We start from the raw sequence: 27568 nt of genomic DNA, 5'->3' as shown, positions 1-27568 counted from the left end.
CGCCATGGCGGCGCCACTCCAGGGGGCGCCCAGCCGGCCCGCCGGAGTTGCTAGGGTAAAAATGTTCCGAAGAGCCGTGCACGCGTGGTGCGCACACCTAACTGGAATGGATAGGAGCAACACATCTCGAAGAACAACAGTTACTACGGTGAGTAACCGTCTTTTTTGTCTTTATTCACAGACCAGGGGATCCTGTCTGTTATAATGTTCCTTTTCCCTCCAAGTGGTTTTGATTGTTTGCAGTTTTCTTTGATGGTTTTCCATTGACTGTTCTGGGATGGGGCAAGGGTAGACAATCGAACCTTGCATTGCCTCACTGGCTGACCAGGAGGGGTGACAACTCCCTCCTTCTTGAAAGAGCCATCACCAAGACATATGATTCCTTGGTGACTAACTTTTACTCCGAGACCATAATAAGACATAGTTTTCAACATGGTTACATTATTCCTTAAATATTATTCATGCACACATCTTGCAATGATTATGAACATTGATCAGTTACATGCTGTCCTTCATTGATAAATACCATGAAAGTGGTGTATTAGGTGTAGTGGGTTTGTCAGGTCAGAGACAGGAGTTGTTTGTAAAGAACAGGGAACCCTTTGCCTCTTGGTACCAATAGGCCTCACTGTCACTGTAACAGGGCGGTTTGCCTGTGGGGTGGAGGACCTGGGGCTAATCCAGCCTTGATTCCAGGATGAGCCACACTTTGGTTGAATCAGGTGGTCCCCATATAAAAAGAGCAGGAAGTTGTAGTAAAGAACAGAAGCTTAGGAGGTTGCAATTATGTCTGTAGAGAGCACGAAGTTGCCTGCAGGGTCTTGAATCAGTAGGGAAAAATTTGAACAAGCAGAGAGAGGGTGAGAAAGCTGTCCACAGAGGCCTGGAATAGACCCTCACTCAATCTATTCGGGGGAAAACTGTAAAGGCCAGTTGGGCTGAAGACAGTTAGCTTGTGTTTTATGTTATTTTGGGTTAATCAGGAGAGAGGAACTGAACTGAGCTTGAGGCCTAGAGGCCCTGGGTGTACTAGAGGACTCAGTAAGGTGGGGATCCTAAAGAGGGAAGGAAAACGGAGGCAGGGTGCTGTAGACTGACCTTTGGGCACGAAGGGGGGGGTGCGTGGTGGTCAGCTCTGTAACAGTTACAAATGGCTGTAACTTAGAGAGAATGTGGGGCATGTTGGAATTCTAAAACTAGATCTATTTTCAATGTCTCCTCTCTTTAAAATGGGCTGCACTGAAATCCCCCTGAAGCTGGGGATGACTGAAATTTCAGTTGGAATTCTGCAGCTTGAGCCTATCCCTAACATCAACATAACTTGTTATGACTTTGGATAATACAGCACAAATATTCCACCCCAGAAATATATATTCCATTGGCATCCATTTTATCCACAGGAAGGCTTTCTGCATTGACTGGAGCATTCATAAATAATTAATAATATTAAAGTAATTCTTTTCTCATTACAGATGAGCAGGGATCCTAGTTTTCCGTTATTAAAAAAAACCAAATTCTCCTTCCCTCCCCCCCCCATAAAAATCCACCTTTTTCCGCTATTAAAACGAAACACTGAACTTTAGTTTCCGTAGCCAGGGGCGGCTCCAGGCCCCAGCATGCCAAGCGCTTGCTTGGGGCAGCATGCCGCGGGGGGCGCTCTGCCGGTCGCCGGGAGGGCGGCAGGCAGGCAGCCTTCGGCGGCATGCCTGTGGAGGGTCTGCTGGTCCCGCGGCTCTGGTGGACCTCCCGCAGGTGTGCCTGCGGAGGGTCCGCTGCTTCCGCGGCTTCGGTGGGTCCGCTGGTCCCGTGGCTTTGGTGGAGCCTGCGGGAGGTCCACCAAAGCCGCGGGACCAGCGGACCCGCCGCAGGCACACCTGCGGGAGGTCCACCGGAGCCACGGGACCGGCGACCGGCAGAGTGCCCCCCGTGGTATGCCGCCGTGCTTGGGGTGGCGAAATGTCTAGAGCTGCCCCTGTCCGTAGTTACAATATATACAGGTAACAGTTGAACATAATATTTTATTGTTACAGTGGAACCCGATTTATCTAATCTAATTGGAACTGGGGCCGGATTGGATAATAAAAAATTCAGATAATTTGGGAGCTTCAGCCCCAGGTGGCACGGCTTGGGCTTCAGCTGAAGCCTGAGGCACACTGCTGTCAGTGAGAGCCCTGCTACTCGGGGTGTGGGCTGTCAGCCCTGGTTTGGTTAATACAGGTAGCCGGATGATGGTGGCTCAGGTACACGGGGTTCTACTGTATATGTTTTTTCCCCCACAAAATGTAAAAACTAAAGATTCTCTGTAAAAATGCATTTTTCTGTGGCAAATGAATTTCTAGGATCTCTGCAGATAAGGTAGGTTGGTGGTGTGTGGATCTTTTTTTTTTTTTAAGTTGTGCAGGATTTCTGTAGCAGAAGAGAGAATGCACAGTCTAAGTCAGTGGTTCTCAAACTTTTTTTTTCACGGACCACTTGAAAATTGCTGAGGGTCTCGGCAGACCACTTAATAATCTTTCCAAATGTTGTTTGTACCATTATCTAACTATTGTAAAGCACTTTGGATAAAGGCACTATATAAAAAAACCTTAATAATAATTAATGGGGTTTTTTGTTCTACAAATAAAAGCACACAACACATATTTTAATATCAATAGTCTTACCTTTCTAATGTGATGGATATGCCCTCTCTCCTCCGGCGCTGCACCCCCCAAGCTGGGATTGGGAAGGAGGGGGGTCTTTCCAGGCGCCGCCGCCCAGGCGCACACCTTAGTCCACGGACCACCTGAATGGAGCTAGCAGACCACTGGTGGTCCACGGATCACAGTTTGAGAACCTCTGGTCTAAGGGCTTATCTTCATTACTGGGGTAAGTCAACCTAAATTACGATACTCCAGTACATAAGTCAATGTAGTTTAGGTTGACTTACCCAGGTGTCTTCACTGTGCTGCGTCAATGGGAGACACTCTCCAGTCAACTTCCCTTACTCTTCTTGGGGAGCTGGAGTACTGGAGTCGACCAGAGACCGCTCTGCTGTCGATTTAGCTGATTTAGTGCTCTGACGTCTTCACTAGACCTGCCTTCACTAGACTCACTAAACCGACACCCGCTGCATCGATTGCAGCAGCATCAATCTCCCCGATAGTGAAGACAAGCCATGAACAAGGAGTCCAAGCTAGTCAGATTGAACATAATTAATAGTGGCAAGAGTCTGTTTGGCTTCATATGGCAGCCCCCTTTAGCTATTCCAGAGATGATGATAACCACCAGTGTAATGTGATGTGGTGTAAAACAAATAAAGACAATGATCAACTCATTTATGATCACTTGCGTGACTTTGATCTTTTGAAGCTTTTTGGTTGTAAGTCCTTACGTAAACTGTTCACAAACAGGAAGCCAGTAAACCACAATTCAATGAAGGGACTTAAGCATGTGATTACATGCTGTGCCGAATCAAAGCAATAATGAGGAAAAGGTCAGGAAAGCCAACAGGCAAAAATCAAACCATGTTTTAATTTGTCTTTTCACAGTTGGAAGAAAAGAGGTGTTCCATCTTTGCAGGTGTTCCAAGAATCAGCAGCAATGACTGAGTGAAGTTCACCTAGGGAATAAGGCTAGTGATGTGAGCTTTGGTGGCTTTTTGGATCCCTATTGATTTTAACTGGGAGTGCTGATTACGAAGCAGAGAGTGACGTATGTGCTCACAAACCTTAGGAATCAAGAGCAGACGTATGTGACGCTCCCAAGGGGCTAGTGCCTCCCATTCAGCTGGTGCATTATTTTAATTTGTAAAACCATCCCAAATGCCATGTCAGCAATTGCCAAATGCATGAGAGATGTTCTTATGGGTTTTGGCTTTTCTCTGATAAATGAATCTCCTCAGAACAGTGGTATTACAGTAGAAGTCCAAGATGTGAGTAACCAGATATAGGCAGAGAACAGGGCATCATTCTCAACTGTGCTTTCCCAAGTATAATGATAGAACACAAGAACCTCACTGGAAGAACTGTGAAGGGAACCTTCATTTTTATACTATATTCTGCAGGCTCCTGTGTATGAATCTACTCTGTAACAGTGACATATTGAAATAATTTGGTCTGTATTTATAGTGCTTTATGAATATTATACTTTCTAGCTATTTATAATGCATTTCCCTCGAGTTTATAATTGGGTGAGTGTAGTGGGGTGGTTACCCGCTCCGGCCCTGAAGGGCTTAAACCAGCCCCGGGAAGGGGCTGAGGCTGCAACAGGGCTGCTGCTGGGGTAAGCGGCAAGCCTGGGCTGAAAGGGGAAACAGCTACATCTGAGACCACGCCCCAGTCAGGGCCCAGCTGGCCCTTATAAGAGGGCAGTGGGCCAGGAGCTCAGATAGGAACTCTCTCTAGCTTGCTGAGAGAGGAGGGCCTGGCTGCTGGCAGCTGAGCAGGGTACCAGAGTGGCGCAGGGCTGGGGAAAGGCTAGAGGAGCTGGGGAGCTCCAGCCTGCAACCCCCCAGGCTGCAGGCCTTGTTAAAGGCCCAGAAAGGTATTGGGGCCACAGGGGGCAGCCCATAGGTAGGCAGAGGCAGCAGGTCCAAACCCCCCTTGCCTATGATGAGTGGCTTTTACACTGCAGTCTGCCCCAGTGAGTGGGGGCTAGATGGTGACTGGCAGTAGCCCAAGACTGAGGTGAGGTGGGGATAGGGGATTGGGGGTTCCCCTGGGAGGGGAGACCCAGAGAGCTGAAGGGGTACTGTCAGGGGGCAGCATCCAAGGGAAAGGGGCACTGGGGTCTGGGAGGGATGTGGGGCCAAGGACAGGTGAGACTTGGGCCTGCAGAGGGCGCTCCAAAGGCTAGAGAGCTAATTCCCTGGATGACCAACAGGAGGTGCCACAGGGTGAGCTGCCGCACTGCTACAGTGAATTAAAAGCATAAAAAGTACAGCAGAAAAAACAACAACAACAAAAAAAGGAACCTGGTCTAAGCATTTTGTAATGGGAGCTAGGATACTACACAAGCCCACCTGCTTTAACTGTTTGAAGTAAATAATAAATGTCACAGACAAGGAACGGTCCTGAAGCCTTCTGGAAAAGGAGAGGAAGCTGATTATATGCATCTATTTATTTATTTAATTATTTTGATGCCTATCCAGAGTTTGAGGCAATTACCAAATTTTAAAATACACAATTAGAAATCTAAAATTTTCAGTGCTAAACTTTAGTTAATCAATTTTTTTAAATTACAAGAAGATTTTCCAATTAAAATTTTCCCATAAGAACATAAGCCCATCTACCTATCCCTATAATACAATCTCACCTGAATTATTGTTCAGCCTCCAACCCACCCAAAATGTGAATTCTTTTTTTATTTTTACTGAAATTTCCACTATTTTTCAGGAGACAATTTTACCATTGGTGTATAGTGCATTGGAATGAGTAATAACAATCTCAAACAAGTCATAACACAAATAGAAGAGGCTCAGAGAATGGGCACTGAAAATGTTATGAGGCTTTGGAAGGAGTAAAAAAGATTAGATTAGTTTGGAAAGAAAGATAGAGAATAAAAATAGCAGGGATAGAACCATTAATAAGTAGTTAGTACATGGCCAAGCACTCTTTCAGTGCTCAGCAAATAATGGCAGAGACGGATGGAATTAGAAAATGACATATTCAGAAAAGATTAAAGGAAATGTATTTTTATACAACATATAACTAACATATGGAACTCACTTCCTCAAGATGTTATTGTGGCAAATTATTAATATTGCACCAGATTATTTTACTGAAGAAAAGCTCATGCCAGAGGAAACCTCTGCAAAGCTTCCTCCCACAGAGTTTCCTCTGGATCATTCCTTTTAGAAAATGAGGGTTTCCTCGCCTCCCACACCCACAGAACCCACAAATACCTTGTGATCCAGTTGAGGCAAAAGCCATTTATATGAAATTTGTCTCTACACATCAGCTCTGGGGACCCCTATTCCTCACCCTTTAACTTCTTAGTAATGTGGTTCCATGGGAGCTGTGTTGCCATGGTCTCTTTAATTCACTGCTGCACCTGGAATCTATACAGGAGGTGGTGGTGTGAGTGCTGTCTTAACTTTTCTGCAGATTCTCTGCTGGTGTCTTGTGTTGCAGGAAGTGTGTCATGTGCATAAAGCCTCTGACTTCATGTGCAGATTTCTGATGCTGCAGCAGGCTCTGCATGGAAACTAAGGGAACTGTGTTATAGAGGACACCTCTGCACAATCAGGAGTGCTTTCCAAATGGATCCTGGGGCATGATTTGGTGCCATGGTATGTTTCTAAGTAGATAAAACATTTATGTTCATCTGCAGCTACACTGTAATAAATTATAGGGATCCATGTTGTGAGGCAGATAGGCCTGCATATAAAAATGGAACCCCAAAATTGTGATTTTTGTGTGCATGAAGGAAAATACATTTACTGTAACCAAGATAAAGTCTAACCTCTTATCCAGACTTTGTGTATCAAAAATTCGGTTCCAGGTTGAGCTGCTGAGTATTGAAATATAAAAGGATTGATCATTAGCATTTTCTAGTATATCAGTTCATGTATTCTGAGGCAGGACATAAAATAGTTCCCAGACTTGCAGTGTTTGAGAATCGATTATGAAATCAATGGGATTTTTGACCTAGGAGGATCAGGCCACATATCTGTATACTCAATAAAACAAAGAATCTTTTCTCTTGTCTGAGGGTTTAATACACAGGGAATGTCTGTTGGGTGTGTGTTCTCAAAAACAAGTCTCTCAATCTTTCAAGCCAAACCCACTGTTTTGTGGCTCTATGCTCTACCTGTGGAATATTGCACTGATTTTTTTTTATTTTTAACTTCAACTGCCTAAGCTTAGAACAAGTTAGGACTGCCGATGAGTAAACTGTAGGGAATTCTGCTTCATCTCTATGCTGACAAGTTGGGTATATTAGCAGTCTGGCTTTCATTACTGTTCCCTTTGAATTTTACACACAGAAGTGGCATAGGGTTGGTAAATGGAGATACAAAGATTGAGAGAATCACTGTTAGGTGCCAGAAACTACAACATAACAGCATTCAGTAAAGAAACAGTATCTGATTTTTTTTTTAAAGGAGGTGGGATGGCATAAAAGGATGTTGTGTGTTATCAAGGCACCCAGAATTGGATTACTGTTAATGTTTATTGAATTAAATGTAGTTTTTCAAATGAAAAATGTACCCATCACTTATAGCTATCAGGGATGAATAATCTACGTATGGTTATTATCTGTTCATTGGTGTACAGACCCAGAGTCCTTCAGGGAGTATACCAAATCCATATGATATCCCTGAAGCTGCATATTGCATTTGGATTTCCAAGTTAGCGGACAGATATGTAAAATCACACAAAGACAGACAGCTCCCCACTGACTCTGCATCTGAGAAGGTTCCTGTGAGGTGTTTTAATTAAGGTTATTTATTTTTTTATTGTGCTGATTGTGTTTTAATTGCTTGTGAATCACTCTAGGGGCTGAGGTGTGGGTGTCTCATGAATATTATTATGACAGCGAATACATGGAATACATTGCACTTTTGGAAAATGAGCCCACATTTATACACTTCTGATACATTCTTGCCTTTGTCTTGACTAGTTCCCATTAAAAAACGAACGAAAAAGCTGACTTGGAATTCTGATTTTAGTCTCTGAATGTTATCTTCGACTCTCCCCTGATTCAGCGTAGGTGACTAGCGGTAAATGTAATTACAGCCCATATTAATGTAAGTACATTTTATTCAGAGAGCATAATCCTGCTAAAAGTAGTGGGGTAATTTAGAGTAGAATTCTACGTGAGGGTAAAGTCAAAGCATCAGTCTCTTAGGCCCGAATCCTTCCCTCTAGTGCACAGCCTGAATACTGGGGCGAATCTCTGCAAGGGGAGCAAGGAAAAGGGAATCCAACAACTCTTGTGACTATAGTGCAGCCTTTGTGCTCTTATATGCAGATCCTTGGGCCATTCGTTGGGCCTTCCTTACCCCCACCCTTTGTGTGTTGACAAATAGGGCTGAGAGAAAAATTTTGGTGCATAATTCCAAGGCACTGAAACTGAATTCAGGTCAAATTTGGTGAGTAGTTTCAGCTGGAAAAAAAAATACCCTGAAATTTGTGTGCAAAATGTCAGTGTTTCGTTATTACACTTTCTGAACTAACCATTTTGACATTTCATTTTGAATAGACAATTTGTTTAGAAAATGTCATTTTGAAATGACATTAAAATGAAATCTTGCATCTTTGGCCTTCCATTGTGGCAATTCTCGTCTCTTTCTCTTCTTTCCCTTCTAGGTGAGAGATCCAGAATCCTAAGAATCTAACTCATTTTCCCACATATTAACTTCCCCTCTTTTTATATCCCTTAAAGCCCCTATTTTCCAGAGAATCCATTTGAAGTTGAAATCCATTCCTTAAACAGGAGAGGGAATGTCCAGTGGCTGAAGCAGGGGAGTCAGGAGATCCGGATTCTGTTCTTGGCTCTGCCACTGATTATGTTGTGTGAAGTTGGACAAATAATTTAATTTAGTTTGCCGGCTCCGTGCCTCAGTTTACCCAACTGTAAGAAGGTAATAATACCCATCTTTGCAAGGAAATTACAGATCCTTGGATGAAGAGGTGTTAACTAAGGGCAAGGAATGATTGTTGTTGTTGTTGTCTAGAGAATTTTCTGTTCCATAGAACTGAGCATCCTGCCTGTGCCACTCTTCCGTCCCATGCAAGTCCAGAGCATGGGAGACAAGGACAGGCATTTTTAATTAGGCAACCTACATGGAATGAAAAGGAGGGCAGCCTGTATTTTTTTTAACAACTTTTTTGATGCAGCCAAGTGGATATGTAATGTGCATAGCATTCATCCACAAGAAATCTAATAGCTGTCATCCACATATGCCCAATTCAGACAGAGTCTCATCAGCTGCATTACTGAGCACAAATTATTTCAAATGCTAGAATAGGCAGTTCCCCCTCTCCTCTTTGAACATATGAGGTGTGATTAGGGTTATCAGCTGTGTTGATGCAGAATTTTATTCACTAATTACTCACTACTCCAGCTTGCAAAACCATAGCAAAAAATTTACCAGTCCAGATGCAAAAAAAATTAAGATATTTGACTTATCCAATAGAATAATTTCTCACCCCAGGTGAGCAGATAAATTGAATTTTGTAAGACTGCCATGTGCAATAGTTACTGCAATAGGGCATATTCACATTGCACTGTAACTCAGCCAGTGAAACTGCGCCAATGTGACAGTACAAGACGTAATACTGATAGTACAGTTTGTACCCCCTTTACCAACTAGGACACAACTTTTACCTGTGGCTAGTTGGGTGAGAGGAATAAAATGTTTTCAGAGTATCTTGTGGCAGGGCAGTGTCTATGTAGTGGTAATACCTGGCATAGGGCTTGGCTACACTGGAGAGTTGCAGCGCTGGTGGTGGGTTTACAGCGCTGCAACTTAGTCACCGTCCACTCTTGCAAGGCACATACAGTGCTGCATCTCCCTGGCTGCAGCGCTGGCTGTACTCCTGCTCTGCCTGGGGTATAAGGATTGCAGCGCTGGTGATGCAGCGCTGCTCCGCAAGTGTGGCCACCAAAAGCGCTGTAATTGGCTTCCGAGGTATTTGGAGGTATCCCAGAATGCCTGTTCAGCCACTCTGCTGTTTTGTTGTGAACTCCGGGCTCCCGGAGCTGCTTATCTAAAAAACAAACACAGCTACTGTTTGCTCCAGCAGAGGCAGGCAGGGGGATTCTTTTGGAATGTTCACAGCTAGTGTTTGCTTGAGGAGAGAAGCAACACGGCGGCGGGGGAGTCCGTTTTGGAGCAGCTGCTTATCTGGTCTGAAGGCTATTTGCATTCAGTGAATAAGAGAGGGGTGGGAGAAGGGGTCCAAACTTTTAAAATGATTGAAGGTTGGTGCTGTGTATCTTCCAGTCCTTAGAACTTGCAAGGCAGGGAGCTGACACAGTGTCAGCTCCAAAAATCCACTCTCTCTGTCTCCCCCACGCTCCCTGTCACACTCCACCCCACCCCCCTCTTTTGAAAAGCATGTTGCAGCCACTTGAACGCTGGGATAGCTGCCCATAATGCACCACTCCCAACAGCGCTGCAAATGCTGCAAATGTGGCCACACTGCAGCGCTGGTAGCTGTCAGTGTGGCCACACTCCAGTGCTTTCCCTACACAGCTGTACGAAGACAGCTGTAACTCCCAGTGCTGCACACCTGCAAGTGTAGTTAAGCCCTTAGTAGGTGTCCCTTTAGAGTTTAGCTCCAGCATCTCTAACAACCAGTTACTTTCTACCAACTGGGTTATTCCTTTAGCTCAAGTGGCAGAGGCTTGTGCTTTTGATGCTTAAAGGCCCCAGCTGGATTCCTGCTAATGACAGTAACTCTGCGTATATGGTCACAGTTTGTTAAATTCACACTAATAGACTCCAGGGGCTGAAATTTAAAACTGCTGCCCCCACCACATTCTTTACATCTGTTGCCACTGTTTGCTTTCCCAGGCAGTGGATCATGCTCAGGTGAGCATTTAATTGTCCCTTTGCCCCACCCCCAAGTCATCAAAGGCTAGAACTGTTGGGGCAGAGGGTCACTAACTATGAACTGTTCTGTGCTCCCTTGAGTCTTGATGGGTGGATGAAAACAACATACAGATATTAGAGAATATCCCACATCCTGATAGACTATAAGAACAATATAATAAGAGGCCCTATGATGCCCTTGGGAGTCTCTCGGGAGGCTAGAAAATAGAAATTCACCTGAAATGGGTTAAAATAGGAATGACTTTGGCCTACAATACACCAAAATATTCTAGGCTGAGTTTTGCCCTCAGTTATACTGGCACAATTTAATTGACTGTGTTCGAGATGTGCCAGTATAACTGAGGGCAAAATTTGGCCCTATGATTTATACACTTTTTAAAAAAAATCCTAATTATGAATCACCTTATCATAAGCTGATAAAGCCTCAGCTGGAGTATTGTGTCCAGTTCTGGGTGCAGCATTTCAGGAAAAATGTGGAGAATTTGGAGAAAGTCCAGAGCCCGGACATGAATCAGACAGCATTGTGTATAGATGGAAGGGGCTGGAGCCTGAGCCTGGGCTTACATTGCAGTGTAGACATACAATTAGACATTTCAAAGTCAACTATGGGACTTCCTACCCAGGATTGGGTCCAATGTTAGGAGGAAGCACGGTCTAGACAAAATGAGCACAGGTTTGGGAATCCAAAGCTCTCTGGCTCTGTCACTAACTCACTGTGGTACCTTGAGTAAGTTATTTCACTTCTCTGCCTCAGTTTCACCATCTGTAAAATAATACCTACCTATTTTATAGAGGGCTGTGAGAACTGATTATTTAATGTTCATAAAGTGCTTTGTAAATGTTAATCTAATCTGTGCTAAATAGTAGTGTTTTTGCTCTATAAAAATTGTGATACTTCCAAAATTAACATGACTTTCACAGAAATAATGGGAATGGATGCAAATAGGGTGTTATTCCAGATGTAGCCACTCTTAATTTAATTTTGTTTAAAAAAAAAGTTTTTTTACACAGAATATGTGACAGAACAGAAATCAGTAACCTGGGAGGATTCTCTTCTCAAGTGAGTTTTGTTCTTTTTAAAACTGCTTTCAGTTTCTTTGCCAGATTTGGCTCTGATACTGAGCTGTCCTCAATGCCAGAAGAGGTGAAGGAGGTAAATGAGGGTGCTTTCAGCCTATGCCAGCTATCACCAATTGCCAAGCACAGCCATGCTGATGCCAAGTGTTGCGTGTTTGACTTTAATAACAATTTGAGATGGTCAAATAACAGGCTCAAATGGAATGATGATCCTTGATTAAATAATTCAGAGATTAGTGCAGGTCTCTACAGAAAGAATAGATACATTGCCACCCTTGGTGTAAGGTAAAGAGCTGGCCTCTGTATCTCTCTTCTCTTTACCTAGTGGGATGCCGGCAGTTTATTCTCCCCCACCTAATTCCCTAAACATTTGTCTTTTTTTTAATAGGGTATGAGACAAAGAAACCCCTTTTTGGAGGGAAAAAATACTTTCCCATGATTAATTTCACTGTGTCCTCTTTTGATATTTTCAATTTACCTCAATGCTTATAGAATTTATTTTATGGTTTCTCTCTCGGTTACTTGATCGGTAAGCTAAGGTGAATTCGAATCTGGTTATTTTTACTGTTTCATCCCTCACAGAACCCGTCTGTACTAACAATTGTCCCTATCAACTACCCAGTCCATTACAGAAAAATCTGCCCTAACAAGTATTCCTTTTCGGTCACCCAGTTTTGTTTATAGATCTGTAGCCACTTCTAGTAGGTTGATGGGGGCGTGATTTCCCTGGACACCTCTCTTCCCACAGACTTGGAAGTACTAGCCATAATGAAGTACAGTCTGATATCTAATCACCTGAAGATCCTGAATTCAGGTCACTCACAGATTAATAACCAACATTCTCTTACTTTAGGATTAAAACATATTTTGCTAATACTGTAAAGATTTTGGGAGAATAGTTTAATATGTGAAAAAAATTAACATACAACAGAGAGAGGACTAAAAAGTTTACTGTTTACTAACAGGTACGACACAGGGCTTTTCCTTGGCCATTCCTACATGACCCCTCTATGGGAGTGGGGAGAGGCTGTATGAGGTTGTCGTAGAGCCAGTTCCGCCGGCGGGGGCGGGGGGGGTGGTGTTCTCTTATGTCAGGTGTACGTGCCTGTTAAGACTTTAGGTTCAGAAAATTGGAGATTCATGTAACAGATGTAATGTCCTAATGTGCATATTCAGTCAGTGTGCATAAATAAATAATTGCTTCATTTATATAAACCCCCACCATAAAAGTCTATCACTTTTCATCTCTTGGTTTCTCTCTGTCTCCCCTACCTCTTTTTTTGCCTCACCATATAGCTCTTTGGAATTTCTGCCTCCCCCCTCTGGCTTCCTCAATCTTCCTTCTCTTCCTGCCCCAGCTAAAAGAGTGGCTTAAAGGGGCTGCAGTGCAGTGATGCATCAGACCCAATGATGCACTGCCATTACTTTCAGCTTTTTGTTTACAATGTAAAATGCTTTTAACCTAGTTAGTGAGCGGCTAAAGATTGTAGACAGATGACTAATGATACACAAGGCCTGTATACATTGCAGCAAGATGGTTTTAAACCACAAGGCCCTGACAATGCTTTTATATGTTGTTGGAATATTTTAAAGGCATATTTAAAGCATCAAAGGGATCCAGCCAAGTGTAATTGTTTAAAAAAATTAAATCTTTTTTCATTGCTCAATAATTTGCAGAAGTGTTTTCAGAGCTTGAAAATATTATTATTCTCTAATGATCTTATATTTTTCCATGTGGCAAGCTTTCTTTTAATTCCCTACATTTTTAATGGACTCTGAAATTAACATGGTTTTATTGTTGTAGTGGTTTGCAGACCTGCATTAACCAAGCTGTCATCAGAGCTTTGGGAACAGGGCTTGTTAACCTACTACTTCTCTGCTGGTTCTGTTGTAGCTAGATATAAAGCATCATACCTAACAATGGCCATAATCCAACCTGGGTTGCACTAGGAGGTGGGAGGTGCAGGCCGGCTCTACTGTTTTTGCTGCCCCAAGCAGCGCACTGAATTTCCGCCGCAGACGGCGGGGGCAGTCTGTGTGCCGTTAGGGTGGCACGCGCGTTTCTGCGGCAGCGGCAATTCGGCTGCAGCTTCTGTCTTCAGCTGGAAGACAGAAGTTGCCAAACTGCTGCCGTGGGCAGCTGAACATAGAAGCTGCTGCGAACTCCCGCCGCCGCCGCCGCGGAAATGCGCGTGCTGCCCTAACGGCACACGGACTGCCCCCCCGTCCGCGGCGGAAATTTGGCGCGCTGCTTGGGGCAGCAAAAACACACGGACTGCCGCCCCTTGCAGATTGCCACCCCACTTGCACTCCTCACTCAGTCGAGTTGGTTTCAGATGCCTCAGACCTTGGCTAGTGGGTGCACCTCAGCACCCTGCAGTTCCAAAGTATGTGGTCCCCAGAGGAAACGACCCTACATATAAATGACAAAGAGCTCAGGGTGGTGTGCAGGGCATGCGTGGTCTTCCTACCTCACCTGTCGAGCAAAGTGGTCAGAGTCCTGACGGGACTCAATGTTCTACATCAACAGACAAGGGGGAGCAGGATCCTCGGCCCTCTGCCAAGAGGCAGTCCAGCTCTGGGACTTTTGCATTGACCATGGAATCTACCTAGAAGTATGTCACCTTCCGGATAACAAGAACACCTAAGCAGGGACTTCTCTCATCACAAGTCGGTGCTCCACCCGGAGGTAGCTAGCATGATCTTCCAGAGGTGAGGAACTCCTCAAGTGGATTTGTTTGCCACCAGGCAGAACAGGAGGTGCCACAGGTTTTGCTCCAGATGGGGTCTGGGCTAGGGCTCCCTCTCAGATGCCTTCCTCCTGCCATGGGCGGGAAGCCTGATGTATACATTTAAAATCCTCTCAAGTCCCTGCTTTCATAGCAAATCAATCTAATACTTGATAATTGTTGTTAAAGAATTAGAAAATATTTCAGTTCAGTTATTCATGAGTTTCATAATAGATTACCTAGAGGATAATCCATCTGGCTTAATGAACCTGCCTCAAATACAGTAAAGCAGTAAGGAGCAGAACTGACTGGCGTATGAAGTACATACTGAAGATTGTTGTAGAGTCAATAAGAGCTAGACAATCTCCTCTTTTGTGCTTTATTCTCCATTCCCATGTATCTTATGTAAATTATTTACTCTGGTGGAAACCCCAGAATATCCTGTGTCTGCCACTTTTGTGAAAAGGCAATGCAACTATAGTCTTTGATTCCCTCCAAGCGGACTGTCAAACTCAAATACCTTTTGCAGCTTCTTATTTCTTTGTCATCCATGTTATCTTGAGCCTAGAAGTGGTATCTTATTCTCCAATGTTAAATCTAAGTGTTAAATATTTTCAGTTGTTCAAAAGCCTTCAATTTCAGAGAGCTTTATTTAAAAGCGTAAAGGAAGTGAACCAAATCCTGGTATATTTTATTTAGTCATTATTCAGGCAAAACTCCCACTGATTTACCTGAGTAAAGACTGCCAGGATTTGGCCTGATACCGGTTGAGATTTCTTGAAAGGTACAATAATGGAGCTTGTCTTGGGTCCCTGGTGGTTTTTTTTGTGTGTGTGCTGCTTTTGTCTTTCCATCTCCTTTTTGCAACTTTTAGAAGTTGTCTTGTAGGCTCTAAAATTTTACATTGTTTTGTTTTGAGAGCAGTTATGTAACAAAAACAATCTACATTTGTAAGTTGCACTTTCATGATAAAGAGATTGCACTTCAGTACTTGTATGAGGTGAATTGAAAAATACTATTTCTTTTGTTTATCATTTTTACAATGCAAATACCTTGATATAACGCTGCCCTCGGGAGCCAAAAAATCTTACCGCGTTATAGGTGAAACCGCGTTATATCGAACTTGCTTTGATCCACCGCAGTGCGTAGCCCCGCCCCCCCCGAGCACTGCTTTACCACATTATATCCGAATTCGTGTTGTATTGGGTCATGTTATATCGAGGTAGAGGTGTATTTGTAATAAAAATAATATAAAGTGAGCACTGTACACTTTGTATTCTGTGTTGTAATAGAAATCAATATGTTTGAAAATGTAGAAAAACATCCAAAATATTTAATACATTTCAATTGGTATTCTATTGTTTAACAGTGCGATTAATCATGACTAATTTTTTTAATCGCGATTAATTTTTTTGAGTTAATCGTGTGAGTTAACTATGATTAATTGACAGCCCTAATTTAAACCTCTGAAAAGTGTAAGGGTGTTTAGATCTGGGATTTTGGTTTGGACCCATCTCTGCTAATAATAATTTCTAATAGTGTTTCCCATCTTAACTACATGAAATGCAATCTGCAGATCCACTTTCATCTAACTCGTATGGAAAATATCTTTTAAAAATTAACCTTTCTTCTTCGAGTGATTGCTCCAATGCATTCCAGTTAGGTGTGCGCGCCGCGCGTGCACGGCTCTTCGGAAGATTTTTACCCTAGCAACTCCGGCGGGCCGGCTGGGCGCCCCCTGGAGTGGCGCCGCTATAGCGCTGAATATATACCCCAGCCGGCCCGTCCGCTCCTCAGTTCCTTCTTCCCGCCCGTGACGGCAGTCGGAACTGTGGAGTGCTCAGTAGTCCTCCACATCCCTAGCTCTCTTTACTTGTTTTGTATATAGTTCTTTACTGTTAGTATAGTTAGTTTTAGTAGTTAGTTAGTTTAGATAAGGATAGGGGGAGTACTTTCTCCCTCCCCCTCCCCGGTGCGGGCTCATGCCCAAGGCACCGGGCTTTAAGCCCTGTGCAACGTGCCAGAGGCCTATGCCAGTGGGTGACCCTCACGGCTCCTGCCTCCGTTGCCTGGGCGAGGCACACCGTACAGATAAGTGTGCCATTTGTTCGGCTTTTAAGCCGCGGACGCGTAAGGACAGAGACAGTCGCCTCAAGCAGCTCCTTATGGAGGCGTCCCTCCAGCCCCCGGCACCGTCAGCGCCGGCACCGAGGGCTTCTTCGGTGCAGAGTGCACCCGCGGCACCGTCCGGCGCCGGCACCGTGGCCACGGTACCTAAACCGCCGCCTAAGACGACCCGGCACCGCTCGCTCTCGCCTGCACGCAAGCAGAGACTGGCGAAGGCTGTAGCGAAGGCACGCACAGAGTCCGCCACGAGAGTGGCTGCGGCAGTGCGTAAAACGGGCCCTGAGCCCTCGACTCCGGCTCCGCAAGCGCCGTCGAGTCCGGCACCGCCACGCTCCCTGGCACCGACCGAGGTTGAGCCAAGGCTGCCTTCAACGCCGGAGACATTCTCCTCTGCCAGAGACCTCATCAGGCTCATAGAGGCTCCGAGCCTCCGGCCCCCGGCACCGCCGGTGCGGGCTGTTGTCTCTCTCGGCAAGCCAGCCAGGATGACAAGACCGCTCTCGGTTGACGAGCGGCGTGGAAGACGGTCGAGGTCCCGGTCCCGGTCCCGGTCCTGGTCCAGGTCCCGGCGCAGGTCCCCGTCCCGCCGCTCGGAGTCTCGTCGCCGCTCCTCTTCACGGCACCGAGCACCATCCCGACGCCGGTCTGAGTCCCGGTACCGTTCTCGATCTCGGTACCGGTCGCACTCCCGGCACCGATCCAGGTCACCGTACCGTTGGTACCATCGGAGGTCTCCTCGGCACCGCGACTCCCGGAGTCACTCCCGGCACCGCGGATCCCGGTCCCGGTCGAGCTCCCGGCGCCGGTCGAGCTCCCGGCACCGTCGGAGTCGACGCTCACGGTCACCATCCCGTCGGCGCTCTGCGTATCGACCCTCGGTGCCGACGGTGCATGGCCTCCCGCCGTCAGCGGTTCAGTCCGTCGGCACTACAGCACCGCCTTGGCCATCCCGCACGGCTTCCGTAGCCTCCGGTGCCGATGATACTACCCACCGGCGGCCTACCCCACAAGGACTTCCGCATGAGCAGTGGGGCTACTGGGTCCCGTGGGGACAGCATGAAGGTCAAGGTATCCCGTTTCCCAGGAGGGATGTGACCACCAGCACCAGGGTCCCTGAAGCGACTGTTAGCCGGCCGCCTCCCTCTCCTCCGCACGAGCCATCTGCTCATCCGGTCCGCCAATCGCCCACGCTTCACGGTTCGGAGGAGGCTCACCCACCGGACGTAGAGCCGGAGCCGGTTCTGCAGGGTGCATCTTTGTCATCCTCGCCGGACGAGGCGGTGGCAGGGGCTGCGGCCAGCGAACCCCCGCCCATTGACCTCCGGGCCTTCCAAGACCTGCTGCTGGCGGCGTCCATGAATCTTCCCGTAGAGGAGGTCCAGGAGGATGAGGACCCAATCACCAATGTGGTGGGTGCGGATGCGCCCGTCCGCGTGGCGTTACCCTTCGTCCGGACCATTCAAAAGAACGCCACTACGCTATGGCAGACCCCGCTTCCATTCCTCCCACAGCACGCGGGGTCGAGCGGAAGTACTCAGCCCCACCATCAGGCTATGAGTACCTTTACTCTCACCCAACCCCGGACTCCCTCGTGGTCCAATCTGTTAACGACCGGGAGAGGCGCGGCCAACCTGCCGCTGCGCCTAAGTCCAAGGACGCCAAGCGCATGGACTTGCTCGGCCGTAAGATCTACTCCGCCGGGGGTTTGCGAGCTGAGGATCGCAATTTCATGGTCCTCCTCGCCAGGTACGTCTTTGACATTCTGACGTCCCTGGCGAAGTTCTCGGAGCTCCTGCCTTCCACATCACGCCAGGAGTTCTCCGCCTTGCTGGACGAGGGGAAGAAGTCCTCTCGGTCATCTATTACGGCCGCCCTCGACGCCGCGGACTCCGGGGCTCGGACCTTGGCATCCGGCGTGACAATGAGGCGCATCTCCTGGCTGCAGTCCTCCACCCTGCCGCCGGAGGTGCAATATACACTCCAGGACCTCCCCTTCGACACCCAGGGTCTGTTTTCCGAGAAGACGGATGCTCAGATCCAGACCCTGAAGGACGGGCGTGTTGCCATCCGCACGCTCGGAATGCACACGCCGGCGACGCAGCGCAGGCCCTTCCGGCCGCAGCCCTCCCGCTATCAACAGCGCTATCGCCCCTACACCAGCAGACGTCCGACCCAAAATCGCCGTCGTCCGTCCGGCAACCGCCGCAACCAGGGCCAGGCCGCTTCCAAGACCCCTCAGGGGGCTAAGCAGGCCTTTTGATGGGACGATCGAGGACGGCCCATCACTCTCCCTACCGGATCCTTCCCCTTTATTTTACAACCGCCTTTCCCATTTCTTTTCGGTGTGGTCCCGCTTAACATCGGACAACTGGGTGCTTCAAACAGTCCAGTCGGGATACCGCCTTCAATTTGTTTCGCCCCCGCCTTCCCACCCACCCTCCCTGTCCCTCTTCAGGGACCCCTCTCACGAGCAAGTCCTCTTGCAAGAGGTTCGGACTCTGTTGAGCGTGGGTGCCATAGAAGCAGTGCCTCAAGACAGGCGGGGCAGGGGATTCTACTCCCGTTACTTTCTCATCCCCAAGGCGAAAGGCGGGCTACGTCCTATCCTGGACCTTCGCGAGCTGAACAAATATCTGCTCAAGCCCAAGTTTCGTATGGTCACCCTGGGGACCATTATTCCTTCCCTGGATCCGGGAGACTGGTTTGCCGCCCTCGACATGAAGGACGCCTACTTCCATGTCGCGATCTATCCTCCTCATCGGCGTTACCTTCGGTTTGTGGTCAACGACACCCACTACCAGTTCGCCGTGTTGCCATTCGGACTCTCCACGGCGCCGAGGGTATTCACAAAATGCATGGCAGTCGTAGCAGCAGCCCTCCGCCGTCGTCAGATGCACGTCTACCCGTATCTCGACGACTGGCTGCTCCGAGCTCAGTCCCGTCAGCTCGTGATAGAACAGATGGCAGAAATTCTGTCTCTCTTTCAGCAGCTTGGTCTTCTCATCAACACCGAGAAGTCCACTTTGCTCCCAACGCAGCGGCTGGAGTTCATCGGAGCGGTTCTCGACTCCACGGTTGGCAGGGCCTCTCTTCCCCGCGCCCGGCACCAGACGATGACCTCCATCATCCGGGATCTCGTCGCCTTCCCAACCACAACAGTGCGCTCCTGCCTACGCCTTCTGGGTCACATGGCCTCCTGCACATATGTCACCGCATATGCGCGGCTCCATCTTCGCCCCTTCCAGTCCTGGCTCGCGACGGTGTACCGGCCTCATCGAGACCCCATCGACATGGTGGTCACGGTCAACAGGACGGCCCTCGACTCCCTCCGCTGGTGGCTCACCCCGGAGGTCGTGTGTGCGGGGGTCCCGTTCCATCCTCCTCGCCCATCCGTTACGCTGACCACGGATGCCTCAGCGCTCGGTTGGGGGGCCCACCTGGGCAAGCTTCACACCCAAGGCCTTTGGTCGCCCCAGGAACTCGCGCTACACATCAATGTCCGCGAGCTCCGTGCCATCCGCCTCGCCTGCCGGACCTTCTGCTCCCACCTACAACGCCGTTGTGTAACAGTACTCACGGACAACACCGCTGCGATGTACTATGTAAACAAGCAGGGCAGAGCTCGCTCTTCTCCCCTCTGCGAGGAAGCAATCCTCCTGTGGGACTTCTGCGTGACCCACTCCATTCACCTAGAAGCGTCTTTTCTTCCGGGAGTGCAGAACACGCTGGCCGACCATCTCAGCAGGTCGTTTCTCTCCCACGAGTGGTCCCTTCGTCCCGACGTTGCACATACGATTTTCCAGAGGTGGGGGTTTCCCCGGGTCGACCTCTTCGCCTCCAAGGCGAACAGGAAGTGTCTCCAGTTTTGCTCGTTCCGAGGTCACTCGCCGGGCTCTCTGTCGGACGCGTTCCTGTATCCCTGGCAGACTCACCTCCTCTATGCCTTCCCTCCCTTTCCTCTCGTGCACAGAGTGCTCCAGAAGCTGAGGAGGGATCGAGCCACCGTCATACTTGTGGCTCCGGCCTGGCCGAGACAGCATTGGTACACCCTGCTGCTCGAGCTCTCCGTTCGGGATCCCATCTCCCTCCCGTTATGGCCGGACCTCATCACGCAGGACTTCGGCAGACTCCACCATCCGAACCTGCAATCCCTCCATCTTACAGCCTGGTACCTGCGTGGTTGACCCACGCAGAGAGGGACTGTTCGGCAGCCGTGCAGCAAGTCCTGCTTGAGAGCAGAAAGCCTTCCACTAGCTCCACCTACCTGGCGAAATGGAAGAGGTTCGCGCTCTGGTGTGACCAACGAGGACTCAACCCTTTCGTCGTACCCGTCCCTACCATCTTGGACTACCTTTGGTACCTTAAGGAGCAAGGTCTGGCGGTCTCCTCCTTGCGGGTACACCTGGCAGCGGTGTCCGCTTTTCGTCCTTCTCTGGAAGGTCGCTCCATCTTTTCCAATCCGATGGTCTCCCGCTTCCTGAAAGGCCTGGACCGATTGTACCCGCCGCTGCGGCGTCCGGCCCCAACCTGGGATTTGAACCTCGTCCTGTCCAAACTCATGGGTCCGCCATTCGAACCGATGGCCACATGTTCTCTTCTTTACCTCTCCTGGAAGACGGCCTTTCTCGTCGCCATAACATCGGCCAGACGAGTCTCGGAGCTCCGGGCGCTGACGGTAGGTCCGCCATACACTGTCTTCCACACAGACAAGGTGCAGCTTCGTCCGCATCCGGCCTTCCTGCCAAAAGTGGTCTCGGCTTTCCACCTCAATCAGGACATCTTTCTCCCGGTCTTCTTCCCGAAGCCCCATGCCTCGCCTAGGGAACAACAGCTCCACACCCTCGACGTCCGTAGAGCGCTCGCTTTTTACATCGAGCGGACGAAACCTTTTTGGCGTTCTACACAACTCTTCATAGCAGTCGCCGATCGCATGAAAGGCGAGTCGGTCTCTTCCCAGCGCATCTCCTCCTGGGTAACTCAGTGCATCAGAGCATGCTACGAGCTGGCTCGCGTGCCCCCGGGCCGCTTCACCGCTCATTCCACGAGGGCGCAAGCCTCGTCTGCCGCCTTCCTGAGCCAGGTCCCCATCCAGGACATCTGTCGAGCGGCCACATGGTCTTCGGTCCACACCTTCGCCTCCCACTATGTGTTGGTGCAGCAGTCTAGAGACGACGCAGCCTTCGGCTCAGCAGTTTTACACTCTGCCACGTCTCACTCCGACCCCACCGCCTAGGTAAGGCTTGGGAATCACCTAACTGGAATGCATTGGAGCAATCACTCGAAGAAGAAAAGACGGTTACTCACCTGTAGTAACTGTTGTTCTTCGAGATGTGTTGCTCCAATCCATTCCAGACCCGCCCTCCTTCCCCACTGTCGGAGTAGCCGGCAAGAAGGAACTGAGGAGCGGACGGGCCGGCTGGGGTATATATTCAGCGCTATAGCGGCGCCACTCCAGGGGGCGCCCAGCCGGCCCGCCGGAGTTGCTAGGGTAAAAATCTTCCGAAGAGCCGTGCACGCGCGGCGCGCACACCTAACTGGAATGGATTGGAGCAACACATCTCGAAGAACAACAGTTACTACAGGTGAGTAACCGTCTTTTCTGTAGGTTGTTGGATCCATCGTGTATAATTAAATATTCTTTCTCTAAGAGTGTTCAAAAATGTATGCAATGATGGCTGTTCTCTATTATTAAAATCTGGAGGTTTTAGAGCAATTTCTGTCAAAATCCTATTGATTTCAGTCCTATTCTATAGAACCTTTTCATAGTGTTTAACTTCATATAGTGCAGAACAACATAAGAACATAAGAATGGTCAGACCAAAGGTCCATCTAGCCCAGTATCCTGTCTTCTGACCATGGCCAATGCCAGGTGCCCCAGAGGGAATGAACAGAACAGATAATCATCAAGTGATCCATCCTCTGTCGCCCATTCCTGGCAAACAGAGGCTCAGTACCCCTTCCCATCCTGGCTAATAGCCATTGATGGACATATCCTCCATGACTTATCTAGTTCTTTTTTTGAACCCTGTTATAGCGTTGGCCTTCACAACATCCTCTGGCAAGGAGTTCCACAGGTTGTGTGAAAAAATGCTTCCTTTTGTTTGTTTTAAACCTGCTACCTATTAATTTCAGTTGATGAACTCTGGTTCTTGTGTTATGAGAAGGAGTAAGTAACACTTCCTTGTTTACTTTCTCCACACCAGTCATGATTTTATAGACCTCTATCATGTCCCTTAGTCATCTCTTTTGCAAGTTGAAAAGTCCTGTCTTATTAATCTTTCCTCATATGGCAGCCATTCTATACCCCTAATCATTTTTGTTGCCCTTTTCTGAACCTTTTCCAATTCCAATATATCTTTTTTGAGATGGGGCACGCAGTATTCAAGATGTGGGCATACCATGGATTTATATAAAGCCAATATGATATTTTCTGTCTTATTATCTATCCCTTTCTTAATGATTCCCAACATTGTTAGTTTTTTTTTGCCAGCCGCTGCACATTGAGTGGATGTTTTCAGAGAACTGTCCACAATGACTCCAAGATTTTTTTCTTGAATGGTAACAGCTAATTTAGACCCCATCATTTTATATGTATAGTTGGGATTATGTTTTCCAACGTGCATTACTTTGCATTTATCAACACTGAATTTCATCTGCCATTTTGTTGCCCAGTCACCCAGTTTTGAGAGAGCCTTTTGTAGCTCTTCACAGTCTGCCTTGATACAAAACTACTCAAGGTAGTTAAGTCCATCTGCAAATTTTGACACCTCACTGTTTACCCCTTTTTTCAGATCATTTATGAATATGTTAAATAGGACTGGTCCAGTACAGACCCCTGAGGGACACCACTATTTACCTCTCTCCATTCTGAAAACTGGCCATTTATTCCTACCCTTTGATTCCTATCTTTTAAACAGTTACCAATCCATGAGAGGACCTTCCCTCTTATCCCATAGCATCTTACTTTGCTTAAGAGCCTTTGGTGAGGGACCTTGTCATAGGCTTTCTGAAAATCTAAATACACTATATCCACTGGATGCCCCTTGTCCACATCCCCCTCAAAGAATTCTAGTAGATTGGTGAGGCATGATTTTCCCTTTACAAAAACCATGTTGACTCTTCCTCAACAAATTATGTTCATCTATATGTCTGACAATTTTGTTCTTTACTGTGTTTTCAACCAGTTTGACCGGTACTGAAATCAGGCTTACCAGCCTGTATTTGCCGGGATCACCTCTGGAGCCCTTTTTAAAAATTGGCATCACATTAGCTTTCCTCCAGTCATTTGCTACAGATACTGATTTAAATGATAGGTTACAGACTACAGTTAGTAGTTCTACAATTACACATTTGAGTTCCTTCTAGGGATGCTAACTTTCTAATCACACAAAACTGAACACCCCTTTCCCACCCCTTCTCAGAGGCCCTACCCCCCACTCACTCTATCCCCCCTCCCACCGTCGCTCGCTCTCCCACACTCTCACTCACTTTCACTGCGCTGGGGCAGGGGGTTGGGTTGCGGGAGGAGGTGCGGGCTCCAGCTGAGGCTCTGAGGTGGGGCCGGGGATGAGGAGTTTGGGATGCAGGAGGGGGTTCAGGGCTGGGGCTGGGGATTGGGGTGCAGGAGGGGGTGCAGGCTGTGGGAGAGTATTAGGGTGCAGGAGTGGGTGCAGGGCTGAGGCAGAGGGTTGGGGTGCAGGAGGGGGCTCGGGGCTGAGGCATGGAGTTTGGGTGCAAGCTCTGGGAGGGAGTTAGGGGAGGGAGGGGGCTCTGTCCTGGGGCAGGGAGTTGGGGTGAAGGAGGGGGATTGGGGGACGGGCTCAAGCCAGGTGGCACTTACCTCCGGCAGTTTCTGGTTGGCAGTGCAGCAGGGCTAAGGCAGGCTCCCTGCCTGTCCTGGCTCCACGCAGCTCCCGGAAGCAGCCATTGTATCCCTGCGACCCCTAGGTGTGGGGGGTCAGGGGGCTCTAAACTGCCCATGTCCGCAAGCAGTGTTGCAGCAGCTCCCATTGGCCATGGTTCCTGGCCAATGGTTGCTGTGGAGCCAGCGCTGAGGGCGAGGGCAGCATGTGGAGCTTCCCTGATCATCCCTCCTAGGGGCTGCAGGGATATGCCATCTGCTGCCAGGAGCCGTGCAGAGCCAGGGCAGGCAGGGAGCCTGCCTTACCCCCGCTGCACTGCCAACTGGACTTTTAACGGCCCAGTCAGTGGTGCTGACCGGAGCCACCAGTAACCCTTTTTGACCGGGAGTTCTGGTCGAAAACTGGACGCCTGGCAACCCTACTTCCTTCAGAACTCTTGGGTGAGTACCATATGGTCCTGGTGACTTATTACTGTTTAGTTTATCAATTTGTTCTAAAACCTCCTCTAATGACACACCAATCTGCGACAGTTCCTCAGATTTATCACCTAAAAAGATATGCAGTCTTAACTTTGTTCTTTTGTGTTTGAGTCATCTGTACATCAGTCTTTTCAAGGTCTATCTTCTCATTAAAGAAAAACATTGTTAGCAGGGCTGTCAATTAATCTCAGTTAACTGAAGTGATTAACTCAAAACAAATTAACTTGATTAAAAAATTAATCGTGATTAATCACAAGTTGAATCACACTCTTAAACAATAATAGAATACCAACTGAAATTTATTATAAATATTTTTGATGTTTTTCTACATTTTTAAATATATCGATTTCAATTACAACACAGAACTGAGTGCCAGCTAGTTCTTATGTAATGGGACAGGGTAACTAAGAAGGCTTCTGTACCATTTATAATTGCATATGCTGCTGTCATGAAATCCTCCTTATTCTACTTCTTTTCAAAGGTCCAAACACTGGCTCCATGCAAAGCTAAAGTAATGGGCTTTTTATACAGGTGTTCTGCGATGCTTGACGGGATAGAGTCCTGTTCCCACATCCCATGTTAGTTTTGGCAGGATTTACATAGCTGCAGAACTCCCGGCTAAACCGTTGATTCCTTTCATGGCAGCACAGATGCTGCCCCTGTGGAGTATAGCTCAATGGCTATGATGTAGTCCCTCATCTTTGGGCTCCCCACATCCTGCTCTGCTCTCCATCTCCCAACCCATCCCTATGCAGTGGAACCCCTTCCCTTTCCTTTGCCTATTAATCTGAATATGACATGAAGGTTGGCAGACGGATTTGGCCAGACTAAATGTTCTTAATCTTCTTTAGCTGCTCCTTGTATTGAAAACTCCTCCCACAATCTCCATGCGCCCCTAACAGTCTCTAGATGGCTTTTTTGTCCTTATTGTAATTGTGCTGTGTCATTTTTGAGATGAGATCACCACACCTTAATGCACTATTCAAAGTTAGGATGCACCAAGGATTTTGATAAGGGCATTATAACATTTTTATTATTATTCTTTATTTTCTTCTTAATCCACCTCAATATTGTGCACACATTTTTTTGGCTTCTGTTACACATTGAGCAGATGTCTTCAATCAGCTGTCCTTAATGACTCCTAGATCTTTTTCCTGAGAGATTACAAGTTACTAATTCAGAATTCATCAGTGTATATGCAGAGTTTAATTTGTTCTTTCTAATAGACATTACCTTGCAATTTTCTACATTGAACTTCATCTTGTCGTCATATTGCCCAATCACTTGTTATGATAGGTCCTTCTGAAACATCTCAGAATTATGCACAGAAGCTTCTGAGCTCTTTATCCTGTTGTTTTGTCAATATAATAAAGGAGTAATTTAAGAGAGGCAGGAGATCAACACATTATCCCAATGGAAAAATCCTACACAATTTAAAAGGGAAGAACTCAGTTGGGTTCTATGTAAAGTACTCGTAAAATCTATAGAAACAAATTTCGTAAAGAATGACATCTGTTCTACAGGTTTTTAAAAAAAATCTTATGGTGTTCTATGGCAGGAATACAATTTTCTGTTAAATTCTATAGATGGTCCAAAAAACCACTTAGAAACTTCATATTTTTCTTTCAAATTCTGTAGAACTTTCCCCAAGGATATAGTCACAATCAATCAATGGTACCATATCTTATCAGTGATTTCTAATAATAAATTGCACTGTGACTGAGGAAAATCAGAATTTTAAGAAAGTCCTTGGTGTGCTAGGATTATTCCTGTCTAGTAGCAGACTTTGTCTATCTGTATGAGGAGCAATACCAATATCCAGGCAGGTGATGGTGTCAGATGATTCACTGGTTGCTGGATTATGTCTCAGGCTCTGATCTTGCATTGAGGACAGCATGTGTGTACCCCTGGGTCTGGGAGGTCCTCATTGCCATATCAGGGGCCTAGTTGTTGCTGCTGTTTTATGTGATTTGGCTAGAATAACTGCAATTCCTTTGTTCTCCTTTATGTGCAGACACTTGTCACTGTATCAGCTTTCCCTAAGGTATTAATTAGTAACACAATAAATGTTCCACGAGGAACCTACGATTAAATCCATTTTTTTAAAGGTGTCTCTTTCCTCTTGTTATTGAGAACAAAATTGTGTTTCCAATTTAAAATAAATCTGCTCTATTATCTTGGGGTTTGGTTTGGTTTTTCTCTTTCCCCCACCTATCTGCCACTAACATCATTACTGGAGAAGAAGCCAGAAAATGTGTAACCAGTTTAAACTAATCCTATGCTCTACTTTTCCAGCTGCTTTCCCAAATGACGTGCCAGTCTGGACGGCACTCTCTTTTAAGGGGGTAATAAGTTGCTCCCTCACTCCACTATCTCAACAGCACACTTTAAAGGAACTTAAATAATCCTAAATCCCTTATCTATTAGACTCTGATTTCAGAGTGATTACATAGTCCTCCCCAGTGTATTAATTAATGCTAGCTCAAATAATGGTGTCACAAGCACACTTTGCTAATTCTCTATTCATCTCAACTTCCCATCTGATAGCAGGAAGTGGAAAAGCAGGGCCGGCGCAACCCATTAGGTGACCTAGGCGGTCGCCTAGGGCGCTAACATTTGGGGGGCGGTGACTGCGGTGGCCGGATGTTCGTTGGTATTTCAGGGGCGGGACCTTCCGCTGCCTCTGTCGGGGGTGCCATTTTGGGGGCGGGACCTTCCGCCGCCTAAGGCGCCAAAAGGCTGCCGGCGCTCCTG

The 27568-nt window shown here is 47.3% G+C and overlaps 1 protein-coding gene across 1 annotated transcript in view; it reads left to right on the top strand.

Moving 5' to 3' along the window:
- The first annotated feature begins 6175 nt into the window (after positions 1 to 6175).
- TMEM108 (transmembrane protein 108) overlaps positions 6176 to 27568 on the top strand; it is a 353527-nt gene continuing 332134 nt past the window's right edge. The window contains exon 1 of the mRNA XM_045008162.1: positions 6176 to 6268. The gene's annotated coding sequence lies outside the window, so the exon portion shown is untranslated. The remainder of the gene's footprint in view (positions 6269 to 27568) is intronic.

The sequence above is a fragment of the Mauremys mutica genome, chromosome 2, assembly GCF_020497125.1.
Source record: "Mauremys mutica isolate MM-2020 ecotype Southern chromosome 2, ASM2049712v1, whole genome shotgun sequence".
Taxonomy (NCBI): domain Eukaryota; kingdom Metazoa; phylum Chordata; order Testudines; family Geoemydidae; genus Mauremys; species Mauremys mutica.
The sequence above is the reverse complement of the archived record's forward strand: the minus strand, read 5'-3'. Positions and strand labels throughout refer to the sequence as shown.